We start from the raw sequence: 10,000 nt of genomic DNA, 5'->3' as shown, positions 1-10,000 counted from the left end.
TCAATCTAATACAATAAAATAGATAATAAATAGAAAAAAATATCGAAATATATTTTAAAAATCACGAAAGTTATGCCAATTAGTTCATGTTGATTATTCAAGAATTCTTGAAATTTTATTTTATTTTTCTGGTTTTTAATTATATTTTTTTAATATTTTAATTGAAAAATACAATAAAATAGTTTCGAAACGCCTCGTGATCTTCAACCAATTATGTGCTTCAATATAATTACCAGGAGTAAGCGCTATAGCCTGTTTCCAATACTCGGCGGCTTGATCAAACCACGCCTCCGCAATTTCAGAATCTCCCTGATGAATGGTCTGTTCTCCACGGTCGGAATAGGTGGATTAATTCCTTCCCTTAGAACCGTACTTGAGAGTTCCCTACCTCATACGGCTTATCAATACCTTTGGTATCCCGTTACCATACCTAAATCTAATCATAAATAGAGAAAAATATCACAATATATTTTAAAAATCACTAAAATTATCCCAGATGGCTCCTGCTCACACTACATGAATTTTGGAAATTTGTATTTTATTTTTCTGTTTTTTAGTTAAATTTTTTTATTATTTTAATTCCAAAAATAGAATAAAATAGATAATAATTAGAGAAAAATAATCCGGGTATGACGTTTGAAGAGTGGAAAGGTACTGTTGATAGTTCTTTTACGAAATAGTAATTATTATTTATATTATTCGGGTAGTTTTACTATTTAATTTATATTTATTCATTATTTTAACTAAAAAATATTCGTTAAAATAGTTTATAAATAGTGAAAAAAACACCAATGCTCGTTACTACACCCGAAAAACATAACCATTGTCCGTGGAATCATACCCCCCCCCCCAGTGAACGTGACGATACCATCTTCGGAGAAAAGGATACGTTGAAAACATTTATCATTGTTCATCGACTGGTTGTTCCCTCACAACATGCCTTGCCATAACTAGTCGCTCCCGATGTTTTCCAAGCAATTCTCGAAATCTGACCAAACGGTCTCGACAACCACTATGTCAAATTCAATTTCCTACGTCCTCGTATTTTTTATTATTTTTTTGGGGTTGGAAAATTTTCGGACGATGGGCACCGGCGGAGTCGGTGTGCGGAGCTGCCTTGCCCAAACTAGTCGCTCCCGACGTATTCAGAGCAATTCTCGAAATCTGACCAAACAGCCCCGACAACCACCATGCCAAATTCAATTTCGTACGTCCTTGTATTTTTTATTATTTTTTTCGGGTCTGAAAATTTTCGTACTTTCGACACCAGCCCAGCCGGTGTGCGGCACCCACTGGGACGGTGTGCGGGGCTGCCTTGCCCAAACTAGTCGCTCGACGTTTTCAAAGCAATTCTCCAAATCTGACCAAATAGCCCCGACAACCACCGTGACAAATTCAATTTCCTACGTCCTCGTATTTTTTATCAAGTTTTTCGCGTCGGAAAATTTTCGGGCTTTCAGCACCGGCCAAGCCGGTGTGCTGGGCTGTCTTGCCCAACCTGGTCGCTCCCGACGTTTTCGGAGCAATTCTCGAAATCTGACCAAACGGCCCCGACAACCACAGTGCCAAATTCAATTTCCTACGTCCTCGTATTTTTTATTATTTTTTTCAGGTCGGAAAATTTTCGTACTTTCGGCACCGGCCCGCCGGTGTGCGGGGCTGCCTTGCCCAAACTAGTCGCTCCCGACGTTTTCAAAGCAATTCTCGAAATCTGACCAAACGGCCCCGACAACCACTGTGCCAAATTCAATTTCCTACGTCCTTGTATTTTTTTTTTTTTCGGGTCGGAAAATTTTCGGACTTTCGGAACCGGCGCAGCTGGTGTGCTAGGCTGCCTTGCCCAACCTAGTCGCTCCCGACGTTTTCGGAGCAATTCTCTAAATCTGACCAAACGGCCCCGACAACCACATTGCCAAATTCAATTTCCTACGTCCTCGTATTTTTATTATGTTTTACGGGTCAGAAAATTTTCAGACTTCCGGCACCGGCTGGGCCGGTGTGCGGGGCTGCCTTGCCCAAACTAGTCGCTCCCGACGTTGTCGGAGCAATTCCCGAAGTCTGACCAAACGGCCCCGACAACCACGATGCCAAATTGAATTTCGCACGTCCTCGTATTTTTTATTATTTTTTTGGGCTGGAAAATTTTCGGACATTCGGCACCGGCCCAGCCGGTGTGCGACACCCGCTGGGACAGTGTGCGGCACCCGCAGGGACGGTGTGCGGGGCTGCCTTGCCCAAACTAATCGCTCCCGACGTTTTCATAGCAATTCTCGAAATCTGAGCTAACGCCCCCGACGGCCACTGTGCCAAATTCAATTTCCTACGTCCTCGTATTTTTTATTATTTTTTCGGGGTGGAAAATTTTCGGACTTTCGGCACCGGCCCAGCCGGTGTGCGGCACCCGCTGGGACGGTGTGCGGGGCTACCTTGCCCAAACTAATCGCTTCCGAAGTTTTCATAGCAATTCTCGAAATCTAACCAAACAGCCACGACTACCAGATTGCCAAATTAAATTTCCTACGTCGTCGTACTTTTTATTATTTTTTTCGTGTCGGGAAATTTTCGGACTTACGCCACCAGCCCAGCCGGTGTGCGGGGCTGCCTTGCCCAAACTATTTGCTCCCAACGTTTTCGAAGCAATTGTCGAAATCTGACGAAACGGCCTTGACAACCAGCGTGCCAAATTCAATTTCCTATGTCCTTGTATTTTTTATTATTTTTTTTGGGTCGAAAAATTTTCGGACTTTCGGCATCGACCCAGCCGGTGTGCTGGGCTGCCTTGCCCAACCTAGTCGCTCCCGACGTTTTCGGAGCAATTCTCGAAAACTGACCAAACGGCCCCTATAACCACGGTGCCAAATTCAATTTCCTACGTCCTCGTATTTTTTATTATGTTTTTCGGGTCGGAAAATATTCGGACTTTCGGCACCGGCCCAGCCGGTGAGCAAGGCTACCTTGCCCAAACTAGTTGCTCCCCACATTTTCGGAGAAATTCTCGAAATCTGACTAAATGGCCCCGACTTCCACTGTGCCAAATTCAATTTCGTACGTCCTAATATTTTTTATCATTTTTTCGGGTTTGAAAATTTTCGGACTTTCGGCACTGGCCTAGCAGGTGTGCGGTACCCACTTGGACGGTGTGCGGGGCTGCCTTGCCCAAACTAGTCGCTCGACGTTTTCAAAGCAATTTTCGAAATTTGACCAAACGGTCCTGACTACCGCAGTGCCAAATTCAATTTCCTACGTCCTCGTATTTTTTATTATTTTTTTCGGGTCGGAAAATTTTCAGACTTTCGGCACCAGCCTGCCGGAGTGCGGGGCTGGCTTGCCCAAACTAGTGGCTCCCGACGTTTTCGAAGCAATTCTCGAAATCTAACCAAACGGCCCCGACAACCACCGTGCCAAATTAAAATTCGTACATCCTTGTGTTTTTTATTATTTTTTCGGGCGGGAAATTTTCGGACTATCGGCACAGGCCCAGCTGGTGTGCGGCACCCGCTGGGACGGTGTGCGGGGCTGCCTTACCCAAACTAGTCGCTCCTCACGTTTTCAAAGCAATTCTCGAAATCTGACCAAACGGCCTTGACAACCACTGTGCCAAATTCAATTTCCTACGTCCTAGTATTTGTTATTATTTTTTTCGGGTCCGAAAATTTTCGGACATTCGGCATCGGCCCAGTCGGTGTGCGGCACCTGCAAGGACGGTGTGCGGGGCTGCCTTGCCCAAACTACTCGTTACCGACGTTTTCAAAGCAATTCTCGAAATCTGACCAAACGGCCCTAAGAACCACTGTGCCAAATTCAATTTCCTACGTCCTCGTATGTTTTATTATTTTTTTCGGGTCGGAAAATTTTCGGACTTTCGGCACCGGCCTTGTCGGTGTGCGGAGCTGCCTTGCCCAAACAAGTCGCTCCCGACGTTTTTGGAGCATTTCTCGAAATCTGACCAAACGGCCCCGACAACCACCATGCCAAATTAAATTTTCTACGTCCTCGTATTTTTTATTATTTTTTCGGGTCGGAAAATTGTCAGACTTTCGGCACCAGCCCAGCCGGTGTGCGGGGTTGCCTTGCCCAAACTAGAAGCTCCCTACGTTTTCGGAGCAATTCTCGAAATCTGACCAAACGGCCCTGACAACCACCTGCCAAATTCATTTTCGTACATCCTCGTATTTTTTATTAATTTTTTTTGCGGGTCGGAAAATTTTCAGACTTTCGGCACCGGCCCAGCTGGTGTGCGGCACCCACTGGGATGGAGTGCGGGGCTGCCTTGCCCAAACTAGTCGCTCGACATTTTCAAAGCAATCTCGAAATCTGACCAAACGGCCCCACAAACGATAGTGCCAAATTCAATTTCCTACGTCCTCGTATTTTTTATTATTTTTTTCGGGTCACACAATTTTCGGACTTTCTGCACCGGCCCAGCCGGTGTGCGGGGCTGCCTTGCCCAAACTAGTGGCTCCCGACGTTTTCGAAGCAATTCTCGAAATCTAACCAAACAGTCCCGACAACAACCGCGTCCTTGTATTTTTTATTATTTTTTTCGTGTCGGAAAATTTTTGGACTTTCACCACCGGCCCAGCCGGTGCGCTGGGCTGCGTTGCCCAACCTAGTCGCTCCAGACGTTTTCGGGGCAACTCTCGAAATCAGACAAAACGGTCCCGACAACCACAGTGCCAAATTCAATTTCCTACGTCCTCGTATATTTTATTATGTTTTTCGGGTTGGAAATTTTTCAGACTTCCGTCAACGGCTAGGCCGGTGTGTGGGGCTACCTTGCCCAAATTAGTGGCTCCCGGCGTTTTCGGAGCAATTCTCGAAATCTGACAAAACGGTCAGACAACCACCGTGCCAAATTCAATTTCCTACGTTCTCGTATTTTTTATTATTTTTTTCAGGTCGGAAAATTTTCATACTTCCGGCACCAGCTGGTCCGGTGTGCGGGGCTGCCTTGCCCAAACTAGTCGCTCCTGACGTTTTCGGAGCAATTCTCGAAATCTGACCTAACGGCCCCGATAACCACCATGCCAAATTCAATTTCGTACGTCCTCGTATTTCTTATTATTTTTTCGGGTCGGAAAATTTCGGACTTTCGGCACCGGCCCAGCCAGTGTGCGACACCTGCTGGCACAGTGTGCGGGGCTGCCTTGCCCAAACTAGTCGCTCCCGACGTTTTCATAGCAATTCTCGAAATCTGACCAAACGGCCCCGACAACCACCATGCCAAATTCAATTTCGTACGTCCTCGTATTTTTTATTATTTTCTCGGGTCGGGAAATTTTCGGACATTCGGCACCGGCCCAACCGGTGTGCGGCTCCCGCTGGGACAGTGTGCGGGGCTGCCTTGCCCTAACTAGTCGCTCCGACGTTTTCAGAGCAATTCTCAAAATCTGACCAAACGGCCCCGTCAACCACCATGCCAAATTCAATTTCCTACATCCTCGTATTTTTTATTATTTTTTTCGGGTCGGAAAATTTTCAGACTTTCGGCACCGGCCCAGCCGGTGTGCGGCACCCACTGGGACGGTGTGCGGGGCTGCCTTGCCCAAACTAGTCGCTCGACGTTTTCAAAGCAATTCTCGAAATCTGACCAAACGGCCCCACCAACCATAGTGCCAAATTCAATTTCCTACGTCCTAGTATTTTTTATTATTTTCTTCGTGTCGGAAAATTTTTGGACTTTCGGCACCGGCCCAGCCGGTGCGCTAGGCTGCGTTGCCCAACCTAGTCGCTCCAGACGTTTTCGGGGCAATTCTCGAAATCTGACCAAACGGCCCCGACAACCACAGTGCCAAATTCAATTTCCTACGTCCTCGTATATTTTATTATGTTTTTCGGGTCGGAAATTTTTCAGACTTCCAGCAACGGCTGGGCCGGTGTGCGGGGCTGCCTTGCCCAAATTAGTGGCTCCTTGCGTTTTCGGAGCAATTCTCGAAATCTGACAAAACGGTCCGACAACCACCGTGCCAAATTCAATTTCCTACGTCCTCGTGTTTTTTATTTTTTTTTTCAGGCCGGAAAATTTTCATACTTCCGGCACCGGCTGGTCCAGTATGCGAGGCTGCCTTGCCCAAACTAGTCGCTCCCGACGTTTTCGGAGCAATTCTCGAAATCTGACCAAACGGCCCCGATAACCACCATGCCAAATTCAATTTCGTACGTCCTCGTATTTCTTATTATTTTTTTGGGTCGGAAAATTTTCGGACTTTCGGCACCAGCCCAGCCATTGTTCGACACCTGCTGGGACAGTGTGCGGGGCAGCCTTGCCCAAACTAGTCGCTCCCGGCGTTTTCATAGCAATTCTTGAAATCTGACCAAACGGCCCCGACAACCACCATGCCAAATTCAATTTCGTACGTCCTCGTATTTTTTTTTATTTTTTTCGGGTCGAAAATTTTTCGAACTTTCGGCACCGGCCCAGCCGATGTGCGGCACCCACTGGGACGGTGTGCGGGGTTGCCTTCCCCAAACTAGTCGCTCGACGTTTTCAAAACAATTCTCGAAATCTGACCAAACGGCCCCAACTTCCATAGTGCCAAATTAAATTTCCTACGTCCTCGTATTTTTTATTATTTTTTCGGGTCGGGAAATTTTTGGACTTTCGGCACCGGCCCATCCGGTGTGAGGCACCCGATGGGATGGTGTGCGGGGTTGCCTTGCCCTAACTAGTCGCTCTGACGTTTTCAGAGCAATTCTCAAAATATTACCGAACGACCCCGACAACCACCATGCCAAATTTAATTTCCTACGTCCTCGTATTTTTTATTATTTTTTTCGGGTCGAAAAATTTTCGGACTCTCGGCACCGGCCAAGCCGGTGTGCGGCACCCGCTAGGACGGTGTGCGGGGCTGCCTTGCCCAAACTAGTCGCGCCCGACGTTTTCAAAGCAATTCTCGAAATCTGACCAAACGGCCCCGACAAACACCGTGCCAAATTGCCAAATTCAATTTCCTACGTCCTTGTATTTTTTATTATTTTTTTCGGGTCAGAATTTTTCGGACATTCGGCACCGGCCTTGCCGGTGTGCGGGGCTGCCTTGCCCAAACTAGTCGCTCGAAACATTTTCGAAGCAATTCTCGAAATCTGACCAAACGGCCCCGACAACCACCATGTCAAATTCAATTTCCTACGTCCTCGTATTTTTTATTATTTTTTTGCGGGTCGGAAAATATTCGGACATTCGGCTTCGGCCCAGCTGGTGTGCGGCACCCCGCTAGGACGGTGTGCGGGGCTGCCTAGCCCAAACTATTCGCTCCTCACGTTTTCAAAGCAATTCTCGAAATCGGACCAAACGGCCCCGACTACCAGAGTGCCTAATTCAATTTCCTACGTCCTCGTATTTTTTATTATCTTTTCGGGTCGGAAAATTTTCGGACTTTCGGCATCGGCCTTGTCGGTCTGCGGGGCTGCCTTGCCCAAACTAGTCACTCCCGACGTTTTCGAAGCAATTCTCGAAATCTGACCAAACGGCCCCGACAACCACCATGGCAAATTCAATTTCCTACGTCATCGTATTTTTTATTATGTTTTTCGGGTCGGAAATTTTTCAGACTTCCGGCACCGACTGGGCTGGTGTGCGTGGCTGCCTTGCCCAAACTAGTCGCTCCCAACATTTTCGAAGCAATTCTAGAAATCTGACCAAACGGCCCCGACAATCACGTTGCCAAATTAAATTTCCTACGTCCTCGTATTTTTTATTATTTTTTTCGTGTCGAAATTTTTTTCAGACTTTCGGCACTGGCCCAGCCGGTGTGCTGGGCTGCCTTGCCCAACCTAATCGCTCCCGACGTTTTCGGAGCAATTCTCGAAATCTGACCAAACGGCCCCGACAACCACCGTGGCAAATTCAATTTCCTATGTCCTCGTATTTTTTATTATGTTTTTAAGGTCGGAAAATTTTCAGACTTCCGGCACCGGCTGAGCTGGTGTGCGGGGCTGCCTTGTTAGAGTAGGTGACCAACAAGCCAACATGTGGCTGTGGTCTTTCGTATTTATTATTGTAATAAACGAACCTTTATTCGTATTAATGATAAAACACCTTGGCATTCTATATCTTTGTCCCTTTGTCACAAGCATAGATATAGTCCTTACAGTTATTACAAGTACTAGTAATTGATCTTTAGGATCGTGAGATATTTACTTAAGTATTATAACTGTTAAACGTGTTCCTAGTCGAAGGGTTACGCCACTAATGAGGATATCGGCCTTTCCCATTAAGACTAGCACTTAGTGTATGTGTACTGCATCTCATCAGTAAACGGTATTGTGATATCGGCATGCATAAGTGGGTGCTCTTAAGTTGACGAGTTCACTGAACTCCCTCACCCTAGAAATCTCTAAGTGGTTCCCAATAATCGAGTAGAGATATCTATGGTATAGTTGTACACCATTAGTCCTTATGACCTAGACATCACCGTGACTTCACTAGAGGACCAGCTGTATCGTGACCTGTCCCTGAGTTCCACCGAGGACCATCCCAAGGGCCAGTGTTCGTGCAGTCCGAAATCTAGTGGGAGGTCTGTGCATTGTAGTTGGGGATTCGATCGCTAGAATAGTCTTGGATGTCCTGTGTGTTCTGAAAGTTTGTAATCATTCTAAGTCTCTGGCCAGAGCTGACTAAGTGATGATTAGAGAATTCGATTCTCTAAGTCATGCACGTGACGATTACAACACTTGGAACGATCGCACCGTCATCGAACATATAAAGAGGTCTCGATGAACCAATGCCTCTAGTTCGATCGGGACATATGTATCGAAGGGACCGTACTGTACGTTAACTATATCTGAAGGTTCTTGCAGGCACTTCATTTGTATCTAGGGAATCATGACGCGTAGTTGCTAGACGTCAATCTTGATTCGTTGGGTGATTAAGGTGAAACGAGCTTCATCTTAATCGTAACTCTAAGGGACGAGTTTTGACCACAAAGGGTTTTGGGCCCACGGCTAGCTTACACCTGAACCATCGAGGGTCACACTGCTCGTGCACATGAGATCTTTGAATAAACGGTCAGAGATAAAATAGTTTATCTTTGCATGATTGGAAGTCAATACGATTGGGTCCAACATTCGTAATTTGGAATTACGAATGAGAATAAGAAAAGGAAAAGAATAGGCGAACATTGTAGTGGACTTTCTAAATCGGGAAGTTTCCAAATTTAGAAAGCGCACTGAACTAGGGTTTCCACTTTTGGAAAGTTGGAAATTGAGAGTTGGCACTCGTAATGACGAGGACTTTATAATGATTCCGAAAATATAATCATGGAAATTTTTCGGTCATTGAATTGAGAGAAACGAGCAAGTAAAAGTACTAGCGAACTTAAGCTGTTGGGCCCGGTCCAACTTAAGCCCGCTAGGGTTTTATGCAAGGCACTATAAATACAAGATTTATAGGTCTTGCATACAAAGAGAACCCTAACCCTAACCCTAGCCGTTACTCTCTCTCTCTCGGCCACTCTCCCCGCGGCCACCACCGCGCCGCCACCGCCGGATCGTCGCCGGAATCGGCCATCAATTGGCCGATCCCTTTCGGTACTCTTTTCTTCTTTCTTTTTCTTCCGTTATTTCTAACTATTACGTGTCTAGTGCCACGTGTTTAGTAGATCGAAGTATACGAGGTGAAATCCGAGAGGAGGAAGATCGAAGATCGAAGAATCGAGGAGCAGCACACGAGCCGAGGCCACACGCAACCCCACGCGCCGCCCCGAAGACCGCGCGTGAGATTCACGCGCCGCCGTGGCCCGTCTCGCCGCTCCACCGCTGCTGCCCCGGATTGTACGGATTGGTTTCCGTAGCAATCTCGACTTGCTTAGCGCTCCTACCTCACGCTTCAAGAGGTAAACACACGAATTCAATGTTCTTGATTCGTTTACGTTTAAACAATATATTCATGTTCGTTCTCGTATGATTTTATGTGGTTACGTGAAATCGTTTTAATTGTTGCGAGCATGTTATTTGGTTTAAACGCGAGCATGTTAATTGATTTAAATTCGGTTAAATAAAT

This window comes from Erythranthe guttata, chromosome 1 (assembly GCF_056151865.1).
Source record: "Erythranthe guttata isolate IM_541 chromosome 1, IM_541, whole genome shotgun sequence".
NCBI classification, from domain to species: domain Eukaryota; kingdom Viridiplantae; phylum Streptophyta; class Magnoliopsida; order Lamiales; family Phrymaceae; genus Erythranthe; species Erythranthe guttata.
The sequence above is the reverse complement of the archived record's forward strand: the minus strand, read 5'-3'. Positions refer to the sequence as shown.